Below are 22,113 nucleotides of genomic sequence, written 5' to 3' on the forward strand. Positions count from 1 at the left end.
GGTAGAACACATTTATTTTGGGAGGTTTACTTCTCATGCCAACAAGGGGGAAGCGCTGCGGTCTCTTTACCACAGAAGTTCTTATTTCTCAAAAAAAAAAAAAAAAACAAAAACAAAACCCAAAAATTAAGTCAGTTCCCTAACTATATAAATCATAGGTTTTCATAAACATCAAAAAACTATTCTGGTGTGAGAACTGTGTTATAACACACGTGAAATTCCCTTTCTTTCTCAGTGATGACTTTCACCCATAAGTGAGAGAAGAGCCTAGATAACTCAGCAACACAACAGTGACATTTTATATTTCAAAACCAAGCCCTCTGAATTCCAAGGTCAGGAAATTCTTATGATTAAGATGCCTCTTACAGACATGAAATACCCAATATAGCTTATGTTGCTTATTAATTGTCAACAAAAGTACTTTAAAGTTTATATTTAACACAGAAATTGCAAGTATAAACTTCTCCCACTACATATATTTGCTATTGCTGAGCTAACATTGAAAGACACGTACTAACTTTTTAAATTTCCTGGCTTTTATGATTGCTCAATTTTGCAACCTTAACATTATTTTGAAACTAGGATTGTATGAAATTTTCCCCAAGAGGCTAAGAGAGCTATGTGCTTTTGAAATGTTGCCTTTCTGTGGCTAATTTCCCTAGTGTTGTTGGTTGTGGGGTTTTTTTCCAACTGAAAATCTCGCAGACAGGAACAAAATTGTAGGACCTCAAAAATAATCAAGTGTGTTTCTAGTACCCTGGTGCCTTAACTTTTTTGCATTTGCTGGGTGTTCATTCTACAGTGCAGGTGTACATCTGCTATGGATCACAACCCTCTCCAGGAAAGCACTTGACATCACTAGAACCATTTACATGCGTAAGGTGAAGCACTTGCTTAAGTGCTTTCCTGGATTGGGGAATATCTTTAGAGATATTTAAACTTGAAAGGAAATTGAATTGAATTTTTCTATCAATGCATGTGGGATTTGAACAGGTGACAAATTACATCTAATGGCTGCTAGTGTGCACATTCCCTGAACGTGAGTGTTCTGTCTATACGGAATCATAAAGTAGCATAATAAGTAAGAGAAACTGTGTTCATTTAAAACAAAACACAGGTCATTCTCGGTTTGTAACCAGATTGCTTTGCATCTCAAGTTAAGAACTTGTTTCTGTGCCCACTGCTGGCTGGTTTTCTGGGGGTGAGCAGATGGTGGGAGCTCTTTTATTAGCTGGTCTTTTAAGGTGAAAATTCTCCCCTTGTGAGGAGTCTTAGCAGACCTGTATAATGTTTAACCCCCCTTGAAGAGGATTAAGCAGTGTCTGAAGGCTAATGCCAGCTCTTCACAATGAGATGGCTTTTTACCCCTCATCGGCTGAACGTGAAATCTGAGAGCAAAGGAAGGGCAGTGTCCCGCGGTCCAGTTTGGGTGAACCACAGTAGGCACCTGCTTCTCACATAGTATGTTGTCCTCTTCCCTCTGCAGCAAGAAGGGGCACTCTACACCTGTCTGTGATGAACCGTTTTGTTACTAACTTTAAATCACACACGGCTCTACACTTGGAGCAAATGTGTTAACCGCAGGAAGTCATCTGTACAAATATGACCAAGAGTTGCAGGGGAAAGTGGATATCTTTTTAAACAAAGACAAATAATTTGTGCTACAAAGTGTGCTAAAATGTCTTCCAAAGGGCTCAGCATCATATAGGAGAAAATTATTCACGCTGCTTGTATGCTAGTTTTTAAAAATATGTACAATGATGGGGATATTTAATTTGGAAATAATGGGTGACACAGGTTTACTACTTCTGCATATACATCTCCCTAAACCGTGTGCCAGTGTCTTTTCCTGCCCCGATGAATGTTTAGGTGCTGAAAGAAACAGGACACATTTTTACTGCATTCCGAAGAATAGGAAATACCATTTCATAGGTTTATTTTTCATCCGTTTAGGTGCCGTCCAGCTGACTGTTGCAGATGCCTCTGTAAATATCTGCAAAGGAGGGACCTTTCGGGAATTAGCAGCTGCTGATTACTGTGCCCCAGCAGGCAGAGCCAATGGCAATAGAGCCAACGTTCTGTATCTCTGTTTTCATTTCTTTCTTGTTCCAGTGTAGCTGCAGATTTTTTTCCCTGGCTCAGAGGTGAGCAGTGCCAGCAGCCAGGCTGGGTGAGCTGCAGCCCACGGTGAGCCCTGCCTTGGGTGGGCTGGAAGCTCTGCGAGGGGAGTGTGCAGTGGCCGGGGTCATCCCATTCCTGGGAGAAGCAGTGATGTCCCTGCTGTCCCATGCTGTCACCTGTGCTTTGGGACAGAGCAGAGGGGACTCCACCTGCTCCCAGGGAAGGAAGATGAACCTTCCATGCTCCAGATGCCGTCAGGCTGGCTAGTGAGAAGCTTGGGGCAATGGCAGCTCCTTAAGGCAAGGGCAGTAACAGCACTGGGTGGCCCTGGCATGACACATGAGCGTCAGCTAGAGTAAAGGATGCTTTTTTTTCTATTTTGCCAAAGTAAAATATTTGAATATTTTCCACTTCCTCCTTCATTTTTAAAGGAAAAACAAATCACAAAGCAGCAACCCCTCTCTCTTTCTCCAGTCTCTCCTCGCCCCGCAAAATGAAGATGTTGTTTCCAAGCATTATACCCCGATAGGGAACAAGTTTTTTCTCTGGTATAGATTATTTTCAGAGTCAGCTGTTACAATGACTCAAGGATTTGACCATTACAGTATCACTGTCTTATTAGTATTGTTATTACTGATCTCTTACTACTGTTTCCAAGGTGGCAATGTAGTTTTCAGAGGCAGTCACATCTACCAAGGACTTTATCAGTGCCCATTGCAGAGATGGAAAAAGCCACATGTTAGTCTGACTGAGACTAACACAGCAATTAACCCGCCGGTGCTTCCTTGATGCAGCGATTTGTAATGATGAAAGCTCCAGACCTGCTGGCTCCAAGGGGCTACTTTTACTGTATCAACTTTTCACATGTAATAAAAAGTATAGCCACATGAGAAATTGAACTTATCTGTGTACCCCCAGGTTTCAGAACGCAAAAGACTTCTAAACCAAGTGATGTGATTAGGAGAAATAAGGAAATGAAATCACTTAATGGGAATGTGCAATGCATAGAGGGAATCAATAAATAGTTCCCAGGAGTTATCAAGGGCCATTTAATGCCTTTTGGACCTAAACTATCTAATCCCTACCCTTTCTGTTTTATTTGTCCTCTATTCTACCATGTATCACTGGAATATCATACATTCTGTGAAGATCACAGCAGCTGCTTGGTCTCAGGATGCAAGGTACTGTAAAAGGGTCAAGTTTTCTTAATGTTACATATCAGATTCTCCGTGAGAACTCTCTGACTCTTCACAACTGCTTTAAAGCCTTATTAAGAATATGGATATAAGCCTGATTCTACACACACATATTTATCTTCCTTTTTCTTAGACTTAATGTATGCTATGATTTAATCATCCTCCAGGATTGCCCAGTAGCAGTAGTTTGTCTGGATGCTGATAGATAAAGCAGTGTAGTGTGGTGTGCTGTATGGCTGGTGGATAATTTTAAAAAGTAGTTATTGCAAAGAGAGGGAAGTAATAAAAGCCTCCAGACCCTCTTACTGACATCTGTGTGACCTTACTGTGCTAACAGCTGAACCTGTCCCTAAATGTTTTCTGACTTACCTACCTGGGTTTCTTTCACTACACAAATGGGACAAATCAATGAAGGTAGAAAACTGTCAGTCCTGAATTCAGCACCCAGTGATGTTACCATTCACTTGAATGAGTCCTGGGCCAAGATTTTTAACTCTGAGTGGTGTCAAATCATTCTTTCACCACTGTCGACAACAATAAGCTTTCAGAGGACACGATCACTAGGGTGAATGCTAGCTGACCTCAGCTGACTGAAAACTCAGAGAGGAACGAGTGAAAGACTTCATTTGGGCTAGTAGAAGATGCTGATACAAGGCAGCATTACACGACATCAATCTTCAGCTCTTTTTGTTTGGTGATGTCCACCTGAGTTACAGAAGGTGTGCCAGCAACCAGTGGTGCATGTTAACTCATGCTTCTGAACCCCTGTCACACAGTCAGGACTCTCTCATTGCAACATCTTAGTTTTCAGCCTTAATAGCACCCTATATTCAGCCAGGAGTATCGTCTGACTACTGATATTTGTCATTGCTAGAGAAAGTCAAAATGTTTTTATGTGGGCAAAAGTCTTGTTTCAGTGGAAGTTGAGCCAGGGTGAGGAAAGCTGAGGAGGGGCTCCAGGCTTTGCCCCATTCTTCTGAAGATCAGAAGAGATTATCTGTGGAATGGACAAAGTTTTACCAGATACTACAAACACCCCATCTCATTTAAATCAGCCTGAATTCTGAAGTCAGGATATCCCTACACCTAGTAGTTCTGTGCGCCATCAATGTGTCTGGTGAGGGGATCACACCAAATCCTATGTCTGAAGACATATAATTTGAGGGATTTGGGTTATGGTTTAGATTCAGTTAATAGCTTAAGTGTGTATCTCAATATACAGCAGCCTCTTTGTGTGAGTTTTTCTCATTTTTGGCTCAAAAAACCTGTTTCATGTAGGAATGGAAGAAAAATTATATTGAGTGAGATCAGAGATCTATCCACTCCTGTAGACTGTCCCAACAGTGCCAATATTTGAGGTTTTGGAAAGAAAGTAAAAATAGGAAAAGCATATAGCATTGATTTTCCAGAATATTGACCCTGCAAGCTGACATTCACAGATCTTGACCATGGAATGTTATCTTAGTATTTCACCTTAATGACTTCTTTCATTATTTTGTCCAATTACTTTTTGACCCATGCAAGCATTTAATATCAACTGCCCTGTGGCAGAGGGTAAAACACTCTTTTTTTTCCTTAATGTTTTGAACCTTCTGTATCCTAGTTTCATTGTATGACCCTTTTGTCCAATATTAGGATAGTCATTCCCTATTTAGCATCTCTGTGTTGCTCATGACCTTATAATATAGAAGCAGCTGTGAGGGCAATCCAAAACCACAAGATTCAGATCTACATGATACCAGGAGATATAAAATGGTTTGGCTTTTCATAGTGCATTTCTGCCTATATCCATTTCCCACCATTTTCTACCTGTGCAACCCGAAGTTCTCAACATAATAAAACATAACAAGCAAGAGTACTTGGCAACAGAGGGAAGTTATTTAATGCCTGTTGAGAATCTGACCCCATATGTTTAATAAATGCTTTCATTCAATAAATGCATACACAGCTTTAAGAAAGATGGAAAACTACTTTTTTCCTTTTTTCTTTTTTTTTTTTTTTTACATCAAGTGCCAAGATAATAATAATCTGGCAAGTAAGTGTTTACTTTAAGTAGTAAAAGGCTAGTGAAGCCAAGACTCAATGTTACCACTAGAATAACTATTTGCTGGTGACCACCAGCCTTCAGTGAAAATTTCAGGTGTCTCTGGCATTTCTCAATTTTTTTGCTAACTGCCAGGTGACTCAGGGTCCAGCTCTGCTGCTCTTTCTCACATGGAGCTTTATCTAATTGCAAATTAGCCTCAAAAGACTTGAGTTGAAGCAAAAAAATGACTCATGCTGAGGAACAGAAGCAGAATCTGATCCTGTGTTGCCGGTCTCTAAATCATTTTGGAATCACTGGCACCAAGGCTTTACATACATCTTTAAAATGCTGGCGGTCTGGGTTTATTACCAAACATTGTATTAAAAAAGATGTATGTTATTTCTATAAAATTCTGTTTGTAAAAACTACATATTCTTAGGCTGAATACTGCAACTTCTGAGACAAAAAGTAAATGACAAATTCAGACTTCTGGAATTGTGTAACTTCCACTGAAAAACAAACCTGAAGCCTCACCAGCCACATCTTTGTATATCACCATTTAGTTATTGCTCTTTTAATAGAGCACAAGTTATTTTCTCTTACATCCAATGGTCCAGCGGGAAAAAAGTCCTTATTGACAATCAATGATGTGGGGAAAAAGTTAAATAAATAAAATGAAAAATTATCTGACAATAATTACATTTACAAGACTCGCTTCTGGGCACACCATGAAAGCAATCTGAACTTCAAACCTCTGTTATTATACCGTTCTATTTCAGCTGTAGAGCAATCCACTTCGGTCCTGGGAGTACCAGACGCTGAAATCACTTTTTGGAAAAGAAAAAAATCAAAACCAACAAACTATACTAAAAATATGCTAAAAGAAAAACTCAAGAAGGATGTTACTTGACTAGATTTTAATTGCCATGGAGCTCATTTGCAGAGGGAAACACACAGAGAGAGGCACACCTGTGAGAAAATAAAACAAATGTCTCCTTACCCCTGGCTGGCTTCAGGACGCAAACCCAATGAGAGTCATATGCAGAAAGCGTTATACTTGCTGCCAATATAAAACAGGATAGATCAACAAAATGGCACCATTTTTAACCAGCTAAAGAAAATGAATATAAACTCAAGGATGAAAAGACCAAATTTAAGCAAGTCTCATGGTGTAGCAGGCGATGTCACTTATAAATTGTTGAGCACCTGCTGAAAGCTATAGGAGTCGGGAGCATCGGGCGCTTTGTGGGTCCTAAAGGAGAGACCACCACACAAGGGCTGGCTTTTCTTTCCCTCTTCGAGCAAATAGGAAAAATTGTCATCAAATCTCCAGGGCCAAACAGCTCGGCAAAGCCTGGGGACAGCTGAGACTCAGTTTTGCCTCCTAGTCAGGATCCCCAGCCCTACGCAAAAGGAGCTGGTTGCAATCTCTCCATCACTGTCAGCAGCACAGGAGAGTTCTCACCCACAGAAGGGTGAATCTATAATGGCTCATTGAGTGACATGCAATTTGTAGCTCACTTCCAGGTCCTCGGGCAAGTGGCAGTAGGTCAGTAAAAGCTTTTACCACTGTTTGTTTCGGAATATAAATTCTTCAGTCTTACTCATTTTAAAAATGATGTTGTCAGGAGAGCAGAAATGGGTTTTGATGGCCACTGTGTGGAACACAGCATACTAAATGGATGATAACTAATGTGTCTGGGGGGCTCCTCACCCTGCGATGAAAAGGAAAGGCTGTGTAAGTGAGGCTGGGCATAGGATCTGGGAGAACACAGGAGCACATACCTGCTCCCCTAGCCCAAGGAGAACTGAGGCACATTTGCTGTAGGGGAGGCTTTCTGTGTTTACCCCAGCGAATGCCATGATATTTGTTCTCTACCTGCCTACAGCCAATTCTTGATCTCAAAGATTTACAGAAGAAGGTAGATAGTATGACCCATGTCACACAAAAGGAGAAATGAGGGTACAGGGATGTTTGGTCATGCAGTAGACTGGGAGGAGTGCTTGGAGCAAATTCCCACATTTCCCATTTCATGCAGAGGAAACTTCTCCAGACAGATCTGAGACCCCTTCTGAGGGCATGAATTTAAGCCCAGATCTTCTCAGCCACACCCTAGCAGGAAGTCTTCAGGACAGGCTCCATGATGTGGTCTCAGATTTCAGCACCAAGAGCGAAGCAAGGCTTTGTACTGTGACAGTGGCTGCCCATTGCATTTTGAGACTGTGCAGCTGCATCTTCCACTATCTGGGAAGCCTACCAAAAGAGAATTACAGTAATTGAAAAATGTGGCCAAGAGACCAAGCACTGCTCTTGCAGGATAATTGCAAAGTAAATAAGGGCCCTTACAACATTTGCAAATTTTACAGACATTTAAAAAACAAAACAAAACAAAACTACTCTCATGACACATCCAATACATGTCTTTTCAGCAAGAGCTCAGAATAAAAAATAACCAAGTTAGTAATACTAGAACTAACACTTTCAATTTGCATTCCTTTCTAATCAACACAACACAAATATATAGTTATCACCCTACTCGTTTGCCTGTACCTCTCTTTTCAATATGGGAGGTCTTCTGAACCCAGGGAAGGATATCGTTTGAGTCTCTACGACAAGAGCTCAGCTGTAGGATACTAGTGTCTTGATAAGAAGATATTCTGTATTTAGTATGGTCTGAGTGAAAGGCATCACAAAGTACTCTGAAATGCCAGAAACAGACCAGATTTCAAATTCATCAGTACTGTCTTGCAGTGACTCAACTAACTGAGTGATGACTGTTTCCATAAGTGTCAAAAACGGTGGAAGGTTCATTTCAGAGAAAAACTGCTGACAACAATCTGCAATCAACAATTTGAAAAGCTGCTGAAATGTGCTGCATTATCAAGAATCTGTGACATACAGCCTGTAGGAGCTGGCAGGACCTCAGCAGCAAGCAAGAGGTCTACACTGGTACTAGAAGAAAGCCAGCTGGTTGGACTGGCCCAGCCCAGAGAAACAGGTGCCTTTTCCAAAACGGGGCAATCTGACACCAGGGACTGACGGTATACGCCATCTCAGAGGTCTCACAATAGACTCAGGCAAAGTAGTTCCTATGTCTCTTGATTTTCTCTCAGACCTTTAGCTGCAAAATTCTTCACAGTCTCATCACCCTCCTCCTGTTTGTTGTCTGTGTCAAACCGTGAGCCAGGAGAACCAGACACCATGAGTTATGGGTCACCACTATCCCAGCAGCCTTAGTCTTCCCTCTTTCTCATGACGTGGCAACACTTTTTCTAGCTGTCTGCAGTCTGAAAAAAAGTTGAAAACCGGATGCAACAAAGTCTTTTTTGGAGAATAACTGGGAGAAAGCAATTTGGTGTAGCAAAAACGGGAGAAACCAACAGGTCTGCAGGAGCTGTGATTTCATCTCTGCTGGAAGGACTGGCCCTCTTGCAGCTGAGATGAATGTGGACCTAAGGTTCCTATTGCTCCTTCTGTTTCAGGAAACCAAAATAACAACACGAACACCTAATTTCATCTGAAACCAGCCAGGAAACAGTGCCCCTCACATCTGAATGTGGAACTTGGCTGAGTAAACTATGCTTTCATCACCTTCAAGTTAGACTATTGCAAGCAATACATTCTCAAGCTGGAGTTAACCACAAAAAGGCACTCAGAACCTGTAACTAGTTCATGAGACCTGTCTCCTGAGTTGGACATGCCAAAGAAAGCACTTCACACCAGTCCTCTGCAACCCTCTGGCCTCCTGGTCCAGTTAAATAACTGGCTTCAAGGATCTTGTCTTTCAGCTGTAAAACCTTGAAATGGTCTGAGTGTGGCTCACAGTGCATCTTTCTTCCTTCTTCCTCTCACTATGATCAGAAAGGACAGAAATTAACATTTTCCAAAGCACCAAAAGAGATTTAGAATCCTGTATCTTTCTTTTTTTTTTCTTTTTTTTTTTTTCTGTGCTGTTGCTTTAGCTCCTACATCTTTTGTATATTTCTGAAACATTTATACACACAGGGACTCTGAGAGTCTAAAGTGCACAAATCTTATGTGTAGGGAAGAGGTGTTCCCAGTTGCTGGGCTCAACTTCAGAAAGGAATGTGGTTTAATTAAAAACAAGAACTTAGTATTCCACCTCCCTGTGTTGTGCTTGATATCAGAAACCAAGTGATAGACACTTTTCCTGTGAAGAGATAAAGTAATTGAAAGCTCTCCCATCCTCAGGCAAGATGACAGGTTGTTGATTAAACTCTCCCTGGAGCTGACTCACAGCCCCACTGTGGAGGGTTCAGTAGTTTACTTGGCTTCTCTGCTTCATGCTGAGATACAAAAAAAAAGGTCCTTTGTGTGGAAGTATCCCAGAAGACAGGAGATAATTTTTCCAAAATAGTTAAGTACTGTAGGAGCTACAACCTTTCCATAATAGTCCGTATGGCAGGATTCAGCAGAAATATTCACAGTGTGACTCTCACCGTATATTCAAACAGCAAATACTCCATAAAAGAGTATAGAAGAACAGCAAATTCTGTTCTTGTTTTCCTTAAATTCAAACTTTTTTTTTTCCTTTTCTATTATCTGGAGATTTGACTGAAGGAGTTGTGGATGAATACATGGAGGCACACAAGTCCTCATACTGAGAAGAAGTGATTAAAAGAAAATAAGCTCCTTGTAGATGAGGACTGTAGAACTCAGATATGAAGGAAACAATACTGGGATAAGGAATAATGAAATCTACTGTATGGGAGAGAAAAGGGAATGTGATAGGACACAGAGCCTTTGTCACAAGGAAGAAGCATGAAGTTCCTGAAGCAGAGAGGCAGGGAAGTGAGATGTGCAGCAATATAGGGGATGGAGGGCAAAAGCTCAAGGGGTGTGAAACACATTTTGCCTGCAAAGATGTTCTCCGTCTTCCCCAGTTCCTTTTTGTAGTTGGTCCCCATGACTCACATATCTCTTTTTGCCTCTTTCTTGGAGTCTTTTCCTTATACAACATGCTGAATTTAAAACATCTTGAAAACCAACAGAGACAAAAGTATCACCATTGCCATGGCTCAAACTGAGTAGAGAGAAATGTAAAGGACAGACTGCAAAACCAACAGGATATGTTTTCTGGGTTCCTATCAGAAAGGTGTTTTGATCAGGTGCTTGCATGAACCTGAAAAATAGGGGTTTAGCATTCTGCAAAATGGCAAGGGAGAAACAGTAAGTGCTAATCTCTCCTAGATAAGGCTAGTATGGAAGATCAAACTCAGTGTATTTCTCCTGCTGTATAAATGTCATCTTCTGATTTTATGCTGTACCTTTCTTAACAGTGTGTTCAAAAAATCTTTCAAGAACCTTCTAAGAAGTGGTTTAGATCTGAGCAATTAATTTGTTTTGAGAATCAAGTCTTCTTGTCTTTCTCATGTCAATAGTCAAAGGGACCCACCCTGCAGTTCAAGAAAGCAGAATTTTACTCTTTAATGTAATCCCTGTGACTGATTGAAGTGACCTGCATTTCATACAGTGCATGTTGTCATGCTCCACACTTGTCCTAAACCCTCTTTCGCAATCCATTAAAAAAAAATCATTTTAATTCAATGAGGAGCAAACAAAATTTCTTCTGCTGTATTTATTGTTACAGACCAATACCTCACTATACAAAAAAACAAACAGAAACTAGCATGGTAACGTAGCAAAAGCTGGGACCTTCTGGGTTGGTTTCCTATCAAGGAGTGCACAATGATGTTACAGAAGCGAGTAGAGCTGTCTTACAAGCAGTGACCCACATTCAGTTCCCAGCTGGTGGAAACTCATGGTAGCTTTCTTGCAGTTACTCTGTGACCAGTTTTGCTCTCTGCGAGGAAAGAGATGGTGCTGGGAGAGAAACAAGGAGGGCAGCCAGTGTCACAGAACCTGAGTATTTTCTTTCTACAGCTTGTTTCATATGAGCTATAAACTTCATTTTGTAACTAGAAATGGTTACAAATGGATTATGGGCAAATCTTTTGTAGGAAATTCAACCCAAATACCAAGTTATGTCTGTGTAGATCTGCCCAACATTTAACTCAAGACTGAGGCAGAAGACATGACGCCTTGCTTTTTGAAAAAGCTCCCCCAAAGGACCACTATATCACAAAAGCAACAACTGCAGAGCTTTTCTTTAAAGACAGAGCAGAGCTGCCACACTAAGCCAAAGAACTTACAAGATTAAGCGGAACAGCAGCATATGGTTAATTCTCCCATAAAAATTATACTCACTGCAAGGATGGACAGAATGTCACCTGGTGAAAAAAGCTACAAATCCCATTGCTTAATAGTGAACATCGCTTTGAATGCAATGACCGGGAAAGATTATTACAATTATAAGAAATGTCTCACTGTCAACAAAACAAAAATACCAGGCTTAAGGCTGCAATAAGCACAGCACACCACTGCATATGTCTAAGGACCATATCACAAGCTGGAGTCTGCCGGACACACACCAGTAATGGGTAATATAATAGAAGTCATCTGTGTCAAGTGGGGTTCCAGCAGCAGCTTTTTCATGTAGTCTGTTCTTGCTGAAGCCAACAGGAAAGACACTGTTGCTTTCAGCATCTAATTTTCTTGTTCAGAACAATTTTGGAAAGCTCCACTTCTCAACAACTGGCATCTGTATGGCATCCAAAAATACACCATAGGAAAGAGAATGGGGCAATTTGCTATAAGGCCTGACTATCTGGCTGAATGGATAGCGAATGGATCATGTTCCAGCTGAATAATATTCAACATTTTTCTAGGTTTTGTGTAACTAATAGCAATATTTTGTTTATTGTTGAGTATTGCAAATGAGAGCTTCAGACCAGTTCTTCATAAACACCTTATTCTATTAAAGCAATGGTGGTGATAAGTAGTCCTAATAGGGTAATCTTTACAACAATGCTAAAACTCATAACCTGGGATAGAATTCATGTCCTCAAACACTGTAAGTGGATCCTCCTATAGAATAAGGGCTTTTACAAATCACCTTCTTCCTCCTGGGAAAAGGAGGAATATGAGAAACCTCTTAACTACCACCACTGCTAAGCACACACCTCACCTTATTTTCCAGCAGGAAAGGATTTAAGGATCTGCTTTTTCTTTCACACAAATTAATAATAATCTCTTTTATCTTTAAACAAACTTAGAATACACCCAAGGAGAAATACAAAAATATTATACTGTAAAAGCAATATTGACATAATTTTTAAAGCTGTAAAAGTCAAGCAATATGGACTGAAGATTGAAAAGCTGTCTTTACTTCATCAGTCAAACACAGAGATTTGTGGCAACACCTACTCACTGTTAAAGGAGAGGCAGGGAATAATAGCTCTCACTCAGGCTTCTGATGTGTTATATTCTGGGGGATGAATAGAAATAGTGGGTTTGGTTTTATTTCCCCTACTTTCTTCTGAGACTAACAGTGAAAGGAATTAAAGACTTCTGTGCAGGATCTAACTGGTTCAAGTCTTTTTCATCTTGTACCCTTTATCCAGGTATGTGATGATAGTGAGTTATTATAAATACTTCCACTAACGTTATCTTCGTAAATAACTAACCACACACATTTCATATCACATACATTGATTTTACATGTGTGCATTAATACATGCACTGATAATCAAATGTTCTGTTTCTACAGAATTTAGCACAATCTTGAAAATTTGATACCAAACAGAAAACTTCAAGTTTGCAGCAGGTGTTTTTAGCCCACACCAAGAATTTCCATAGATAGTACTGCAAGAAGATTAGATGCAACATGGGAGCCATCAGAAATGAAGTTCAAATGTTCTTAACTTTGTTACAGACCTTGCAGCCTTCAAAGAATTAAAGGCAAGACAACAAGCACATGAAGAGGGGTTTCCCCACCTGTTTAGGTTGCTAAGATGGAGTGGGGAGAGTCCCCAGCTCTGCCTCACTGGGAATTTAAATGCAAAAGAGAGTGGAGACAAGTAGGTTGAAACTTAGTCTTCCTATACTTGGGGGAAGGAGAGTTAGTGGAGGGCCAATATAGGCTGTGTGAAAAATCATACCATTTACTTACTTGTCTTTGTAAAGGCTTCAATTAAAGCAGAAGTTTTGAAGTTCCCCAGTCTTCCAGCTGTGGCTGCTTTAACTGAGCATAGCCAAGCTGCCTTGTAGCTGGAGTGAAAGCTCTTGTGTGTATAGTATTGGTTCTCCAGTTCTTTTCTGCTGGATAATGTTTGCTTTTTGTTCTTCCCAGAAGAATCTGGAACAGAAAATATTTCTTTTGTGCTCTGCACAAAAGCTTACCTCTTTGGTGGAAATTAAGTGGGCTAAATCCAAGGAAATTTTTTTGGTTGTTTGGAGTGGTTTTTTTGTAAGTAGCAACCTGTGGTACTTTTGTTTCTTAGGAAGCTGAGGTTTTTTTGAGAAACAGTCATATGAGCTGGCACTTATGTCCAGCACCCATCTCCCTTTGAACGTCCTGTACAGGTCTAGGTGGGCTACTGTGAGGCTGGATTTCTGCTACTCTCAAGACCTCTTGTCTCACAGGACACTTTCAGCCTTTACTTTGCAGAGGATGCTTGGCCTGTATCAGGGTGAGCTGCAAATACTTCCATTTTAGTAAGAAGTGGGCCCAAAAAACTTGTTTCCTGTGGAGCACTGAGCATCCCTGAATTGTTTCTGTGCTGTTTAGTAAATGTAGTTCTGCATTCACAGGGCAAGTTTTCTTTGTCTAACTGCTTTTTTTCATGAAATGCTTAGGAACTTAACATCTCAGAGGCTTCTGCTCTCTCAAGTCTAGTTGAAGTTGACTGATAAATTCAAAATTAATGTGGAGGAAGTAGTGGATAAGCAAAGTGGCAACATAGCCCTCAGGGGAAAAAAACTTCAGTGTGTATTTCAAACACGGTCCCTATTGCTCCATGCTACTATATGGGAAAAGTAACATCCAGGTCATAGGTTTATACCAAACAATGATCTAACAGACTGTGATTGTAATAGACAAATGCAGCCTTACTGATGAAATCTGCTATTTCAGTCATATAATTATGTGTACAACCCAGGAACTGAGATGCCATTGAGCACTGATGTTCTTTAAGTGAAGGAAGCCTACTATTACTTTAAAAAGAAATATAGTCTGAGTAGAAAGGAGAGAGATGTGGCTATCTCTCAGAGGCTTACCTTTGTATTGTGTTTGTCTCTAATTTAAAAATGTTAACATATACTCTCCCATGGAAGCATAATAGCAATATTAAAGCCAGTTTTACAATTTTTATCCTGTATCTAAATCCTTCCACATCCTGCTTGCTTCTTATATGGGACTTTTTGCCTGAACTTGTATACAGTATACATTGTCCTCTCTCACAAATAAACACCCCACCCCTGTGAGTGGAATTTCAGCTGGGCAGGAAAAATGGAAACTTCTCCCAATGGAGAAGGGTTTGTGCATGTCTCTCTGTGCCACCACCACTCTGAGGTTCATTGCTGTGTGAATGCAAGCAGTGAGCTGAGCAACACGCACCACCAAGCTATTATAGGGAATAGACTGCACTGGCAGAGAGCTAGGAAAATAATGGGATGGGGTTCAGGTTACTGCCTCAGCACTTCCCTCAAGCAAAAATGTAGGCCACTGGATCTTATAAGGTAAATGTCCCTATTCCCCTTCACAGGCTTCTGTAATGACTGTAGAAAGGTAGGAAGTTTTTCGTAGCTCAAGAGTGTGAATTTAATATCCTCGGTTCTTGAGTTCTCTTGCTAATTAAAATTCACTTCATCACTGTGTATTTGAAAGGTAAGTTTTACACTAACAGTTAAATGAGAGTAGGAAAAGCTATCGCAAGATGAGCACAAGCCACAGCTGCAGAAGTAGCAGACTCACAGCACCTGCTTCTGCACTCTGTGAATTAATAAGTTCTTGGGCTTTATTACAGGCTGGCTCTGTTTAGGTTAGTGCTTGGCAAAGGTTTTCAATATGTATTCAGAAGGAGTGTGTGAATCAGTTTTCTGGCTCCTTTCAAAGAGTTTCTGCTAGTCAGAACTGTCTGCACACATCCAAAGCTAGAAAGCTCCATGGACTTTGGCAACATATGATGCAAAGTGAACAAGAAAATGAGCTCCAGAAACTGAAGTTTCTACAAAAATAATGTAAATACTTTGTGACAATTGCTGCAAAATGAAACTTTGCACATATGTGCATCTTTGCCCTGATTTTCATTTTGGTGTAGAAGACAGTGTGTTTTTCTTTTTCTTTCCTTCTTTAAAATCTGAGCCTTTCAATACTGGACCTAAAATTCTGTGTAAACTTCTGATGTTGACTTCTGCAGTCATGGAAGGGAAGCTGTTCAGAAGCAGTCAATAAGGTATCAAAAGATTTCATCTGCTAGTGCTATTTAGTTACAAACATCAGGAACAACGCCAAACAGCTAAAACAGCCCTTTGTGTTCACAGTGGGCTAGAATCAACTCTGTTTTTCATTAGGCAAAAATAAAACATCCTAAAATCACTCTCCCCACATCCCTCCCTGAAGTCTCATACCTTCTAAAAACATGATGTTGCCCCAACTTTGTTCCTACTTATTAACAGCTTGGGATAGAGAAAATCTTCATTGGAACGGGACTAAATAAACATACTGCTCTTATAACTTCAATTCATGCAGGAACTGAAATTTTTTTAAACTCTGGCTGATTAAAAAATTCCTGACAGGTACATAAGTTAAGCTTACATATTTCGTTCTACAAATAATCAGCTTTATATGCCTTGCTTAGGAAAACACAACAAGCAAGCTTTGTTTTTCGTTCTCTCTCATCCACACATTTAATAGGAAAGACAAGAAGTGCCTGTTTTCCACCGCAGTGACTTACGCTTTCTGTACAGCCCTCTGACATCCCGGCAACTTGCCTCTACATACTTCAGAAACATCGACACAGAAGCTCATGGCGATAATCCCTGGTGGGCTACAAGTGCTAAAGGGTAATACCATCACACACTTGATTAGAGCTGAGAGGTACCGCGTCGCAGGGGGAAACGGTATACCCACTGCTGGGAAGCCACCAGCAGGGAGTGACATGCTCACCCAGTAAGGCTGTCCTGCTGTATGCTAAGTGAAGAGCTGATCCGCTGTCAGCATCAGACGGTGTCCTACAGGACTCTCTCATATCATCTGACATGGACCACTGGGAGATGCTGCAGAGGACAAGCCCAATAACTACCAGAAGGCAGTGCTCAAGGAGACCTTGAAAGCAGGAATTAGAAACACATCTTTCCACATACAAATGCTACAGGCAGATCCTTTGCTTAGGAGGAGACTTGTGTCAGAAACCAGATGGTAATACATGATCCAAGCTGTCTAAATTTATCATAGGAGAAGAAGTATCAGGAAGCAGAACGTGCCTAAATGTTTGGTGGAGGATGCAATGCTGGAATGGGAGCATCGAGTTCAGCTGAGTATTTACAGTCTCCTAGAGACAAAGAGCCTGTGAGTTTTGGAGTGGTGGTCACTGAGACAGAGACAACAGCGCAGCTGGGCATGACTGGCTAATATGGGGTCTCTTCAGTCTAATATACATCGTTAGCTCCCTGTTTTACCTACAGCAGTATGCTTTACACTGTGAGGGTTCAGACTTAAGTGTCAGACCAGGGTGGGTAATTGGTTTTCCTATCCCATTCTCTCTCAAATCCAATTCCTGTATTTTTGTAACATGAACTTGAAGGAATGGAGCTAAACTAGGGACGAAAGTCATATTAGGAGTATGTAACTGAAAATATTTTACATCTGTTTTTCCTTGTTCCTTTCTCTTGATGCGTTTCTCTACAGGGAGGTACTTCCTATTGCGGGAAGGTATGTTGAGTTGGCTCTAGCTTTTGGAGTTGTCTTTTCCCTCTCAGCCCCAAAAGGGGACTTGTTGACTGCATCTGGAAAGTAGGTGGGAACTGTGAGCAAAATAGAGCTGGGGCAAGGAGGAGGATCATCATTGTCTCTGCTAATGCCAGAGCTGTTTCAGAAACCACACCTTGGGCGAGTATAAATATTCTTCTCCAGACTTTCCATTTGTCTTGGTGTTCTGAGAGCTGGATGTGATGGGGATGGAGTGGAAGGAGGAGAAAGGCTTCAAATTATTTGGTGATATAGGGCAATCTTCCTCCCTTTGGGAGCTGCTTCTGTGGAAAACCGTGGTGAAGGTCAGTCTCACATCGGCACTTATGAAACACTATCGGTATAGTGATGAATATCCTTAGGGAATAAAGGTTTTCTTTTATTCTAATACCTAATTCTTAAATATGTACCTTCAATGGGAGAAAACAAAATGGCCTGTGCTGTAGGATTGGATTTTGGTGAACATAACAGCTCCCAATCCAAAAAGCACTGGAAGGCACCCAGGAGCTATGGTTCCTTGTAGACACATTTAACATTTCTCATCTTGGAAAACACTATATCTCCTCAAAAAAAAAAAAATGAAAACTACACTTTCTCCTCCGCTATGGAATACCTTGCGACTTCTGCTTGTTGGGGCTAGCAAGGCAAACTGGCGAGGAGGGAAACATGATGAGAATTTCACCTGGCCTCGAAACCATGCGAAGTTGGGGATGGATGCTCTCTTGCATTGCTGAGTGAGAGCAATAAAGACAAGTGGCTCAGCGCAGACTTCAAGAGCCCTTTTCAGACATCCTCCTCATGTACGAAAATGAGTGGTCTGTAAAACGCTTCCTCGTAATTTCTTCAAATTCTTGTATGTACGGAAGACAGCCAAGTACTTTCCCAAATACCCACTAGATGTCAGTGTGATCTGCCGGTTCCGTGGCCGCTGCTTCGGCCGCAGAACCCGCCCTCCGCCCACGGCCCTGCCCGCCGCCGTCGGCTCCTCGGGGCGATGGGGCTGGGGCTGGGGTTGGGGTTGCAGCTGTAGCTGGGACTGGGGCTGAGGTTGGGGCTGGGGCTGGGACTGGGACTGGGGCTGGGGCTGGGGCTGAGGTTGGGGTGGGGATTGGGGCTGGGGCTGTGGCCGGGGCTGCAGGGCACAGCCCTCCCAAGCCCAGACCCAGGGCTGAGCTCTCCTGTCCTGGAGTTCTGCAGTTTTTCAGGGAAAGAATCTTGGGCGGTCTCGCGTTCACACCTTCATGAATCCGAAGTCAGGGCTTTCAAATGGGTGTGTAAGGACCTGGTGATGCCTTTGTCTGGTTAAGTCTCATAGGTGTGTACCCCTTCCTAAAGAAAATGAGGTTGAAGCATTAAACTGCCTTGGGAATGTGCAGACATCAGTATCTGAATTGGAAACTTGTTTGTTTACCGCCAGGCTGCATCATCATGAAGCATTTATTAAATTACTTATTCAATATTCTTCTTGAACATGAGGCTATTAATTTCTACTCTGTTTTGTGAATGCTGTCACCAGTAAACATCCTTTAGGACACACCCAGTCTGCAAAAGGCAGGTCTTCGCATTAGCCATTAAGCTCCCTATCCCTGCCTCCCCAGAAAGGTCATGGATGTTTCGGCCTGATGCATTTGGCGCAAATCATTCCAAAGAGAGGCATCAGCCCAACATTGAATCCAGATGTAAGTTCAGAGTCACCCGGCCTCTCTGTCCGTGCTCACAGCTGTTGGAGCTTTCCTGATTCCATGTTCTGAGCCTTTCTCAGTCACAGACGTTTCACTCTTGATTTATTTTTTAAAAATAAAAAAATCCCACTGCCACTATATCATCAAGTCTTGGCAGATCTCTACTTGCTATACTGTTTCAAGGGACTGTCTCTTGCAAAGAATATTAATATTCCTGAGGTTTAGTACCTAACAAAAAAATCCAGAACAAACCATTGTAGGTGATGAGGCAAGAGAGAATGCCTCCTTCAGATGTTTGATATACATCTGAACTGCAAGTCTGGCAGAGCCTTCATAAAGCCTGAACAAGTAGGTCAGGTATTTGAACATTTATCTATTTTATTTATTCTGTGATGGATGTACAGGGCTAGCATGAGATTTTTTTAAAGGGAAGCACAGTGCTGTTCAATGTAAAGCGGATTAGAGGATGTAAATTAAAACTGAAATGCAGCAGGGAACCCAGCAACAGGTCTTACTAGGGTAAGCCAGATATCCACCCTATTGATCTCATCATTACATAAAACAATATTAAGAAAAATTTCTTAGTTGACTAGTCTTACTGAACCATGCGAGAGTCTCCCCAAGGTGGTGCACTAGGTCCCACTGCCTGACTCACTGAGTAGTGCAATGGACAAACCACTAACAAACCTGGGAAACGTTTCTGGGTTGGCAGGGGATGGATTAGATGATCTAACAGTCTTCTTTTTTTTTTTTCTTTTATGTCCCTAAATTTGGATTTAAAGCTTTCTGTTTCAGGAAACAGCAGAAGCGTATGACCACCTACTTCTAGGAACATACAAGTTACTGTACTCTGAAACATTTAGGACGTTAGGAAATAATGATTCCCTAACATATCTCATCAAAACATGTTCTTTCCATGTGGCATGGAAACCTTCTTCTGCCCATCATAAGACTGATACGTTCATTTTTTTGACTCTGAAACCCTTTGTACGTGTGTATTATTAGCCACAGCAGTGCACCATCATATTGCTGCAAAATTAATACAATGCAATAATATTTCTTGTTCCTAGTGTTGCTGTGACATCATTTTTGGTAGGAGGATTTTCATGCAGAGGCATCCTATGAACTATATAGGTTATAGGTGTTGACTCACAATGTCTGTGAAACAGCAGATATTGTTATAGTTATGAATAATTATAACAATAAATCATTGTTGTTAGTGTGGTCAAGAATGGACAAAGTCAAGCGGGAGAAATCATAGTAGTATTTTTCACTGTGTGAAAGGACTAAAGCTTTAGTGACCTAAGGCAAATTGACTGCTTCACCTCACTAGATGCTGCTAAGCGATGATAGCGTTGAGACCCAAGCTCAGCTGACTTCTCATGAATTGCCCTTGGGTTGCTGCCAAAATTAAGTGTTCTGCTTCTGAAAACCAATTCCAGCTTTTGCCAAGAATGGAGGTTAGAATGGAGGAATTTTATAGCCCTGTGGAGTGCCAAGTTAGCCAGTGACGGGGCTGCTCAGGAAAGCTACTGGAGGGCAGAGGGTCTTGGAATGGCTGAAGCACAAATACCTGGGTTCCAGGTTTGAAGCAACTTTATTTGAAACTCTCTGGGCTGCATCTTTGACTGGAGGCCTTGCTAGAAGATGTGTTCTCCTGGAGAAACTTAAACATTGCACGAGGGCAGTAGTCTCCCATCATACATTCCGTTTGTTTGTTTTGAAAGTGAAAACCAGCTGAAACCAAGTGGTTTGCAGTGGGATATGTTGCCTGAGGACAAAGGCTGGGAGAGAGCTATTGCCTCTCACCTGGTAGGCTTGTGCCTTAAACAAGGAGCTCCAGTTGCCTGTGCTGCTGTGCCATCTGAGCCTGTGGAATTTGGGAAGGGAGAGGGTACATGCACATGGGAACAGCTGCTCTTAAAAATCTTTGAAGTAGCTGTTTATGGGAGTGACATGCAACATGTTTAATGCCATCAGCAGAGAAGTGAGAAATGGAGCAGAACTTACCCATAAGCTCTCTGCTCATGTCCTCAGATTTCCATCCAGGATTTAACTCCCTGTAAGGAGCTAAGAGATTTTTATTTCCCCCCAGGATTTCCCACCATTTAATTTGGAGTAATTTGCTTTAAAATGGACAGCTAATGCTTCATTGCTAACATCCACTTATGCTCTCTCTGAAATGCTTCTTGGAACTGCCATATTTCACTATCTTAGAAAGAATGTGTTTGACAAGCCTTGTACAGCACCACATTTTAATCTGCTCTTGTCAACCACCACTTCAGTTAGTTCAAGAAGATTTGAAAAATCTTTGTTTACATGAGTCCCAGGTGAAGAACCCTGATCTCTCACACATGTACACAAAAATGAGAGGGGTATGTGATTTGTTTGTGGTTTTTTAGTGTTGCATTCAGTTATAAAGCAGGCAAGCTCAGTGAGGTGTGTAGCACATACATAGTTAACAGGGAGTAGAAATAGCTCCTTTCACTCTGAGATGTCTCTCTTGCTCCAAAACAGCCAAATAATCTTCACAGATGTCCATTGATTGATTCCTTCCAAATCCTTTTGGTTTTTCTACTAGCTCCAAGCACTACTTGCAAATAATTCCTTAATGTCACCTCCGACCTGCATTTGATAAAGTTATTAATACGCAGCTACTTTCAGTTAGGTAAAAGGGTCTTGTGACAGGGAAAACCGAAGGAAAATATGTCATTCTGTGTGAGCTTTTATACACACATATGTAATAAGCTCTGAACATTTTGTTACCAGATATATTGTGTTGCAAAAATGGATTTTTTATAACATGCCATTAGTGGCCTGTGACTACAGCTGTCCATGGCCCTGTGGCATTGTCACAGCATTGACAGCAGTCAAGTAGTTGGGATGGTTAAATGCTTTGAATAAACTTTTAAAATTAAAATGTTGGGCTCTTCTAAGTTTCAACGTACGAAGAAGAAACCATCGCCTTTGTTTCCCCATTACATTTCTTTATTTATTTGTAACAGAGATGGAGAGGGAGAACACCAAAGTAAAACTCTTCAATTAACATTTTCGCAGAGAGTGAATGGTACAGGTCCTTTTCTACATGTGAAGTGCCAAAGTTGCTCTGATTTTGCAGTCTCTTCTTCTGCCCTTACCCTTGCAGCCTAAGAAGCGCTGTGTGTGCAGTTCAGCTTTCTCATTGCTTACAGCTTGTGTAACGTGGTTTCTTGTGGTTTGGGGACTGGAAACAGAATGAGAAGGTAGTGGGGCAAGGC

General features: G+C 41.3%; 1 protein-coding gene across 13 annotated transcripts in view; it reads right to left on the reverse strand.

Moving 5' to 3' along the window:
• CLDN14 (claudin 14) overlaps window positions 1–16,752 on the reverse strand; it is a 29,176-nt gene extending 12,424 nt beyond the window's left edge. For 7 of the 13 annotated variants that reach the window (XM_065067666.1, XM_065067656.1, XM_065067621.1 and 4 more), the window contains exons 1-2: window positions 16,374–16,752; window positions 13,377–13,562 (exon numbers count right to left, since the gene is read on the reverse strand). The gene's annotated coding sequence lies outside the window, so the exon portion shown is untranslated. The other 6 variants (XM_005511364.3, XM_065067672.1, XM_065067637.1 and 3 more) reach the window with 3 other exon arrangements.
• Between the last annotated feature and the right edge of the window lie 5,361 nt (window positions 16,753–22,113).

This window comes from Columba livia, chromosome 1 (genome assembly GCF_036013475.1).
Source record: "Columba livia isolate bColLiv1 breed racing homer chromosome 1, bColLiv1.pat.W.v2, whole genome shotgun sequence".
NCBI lineage: Eukaryota > Metazoa > Chordata > Aves > Columbiformes > Columbidae > Columba > Columba livia.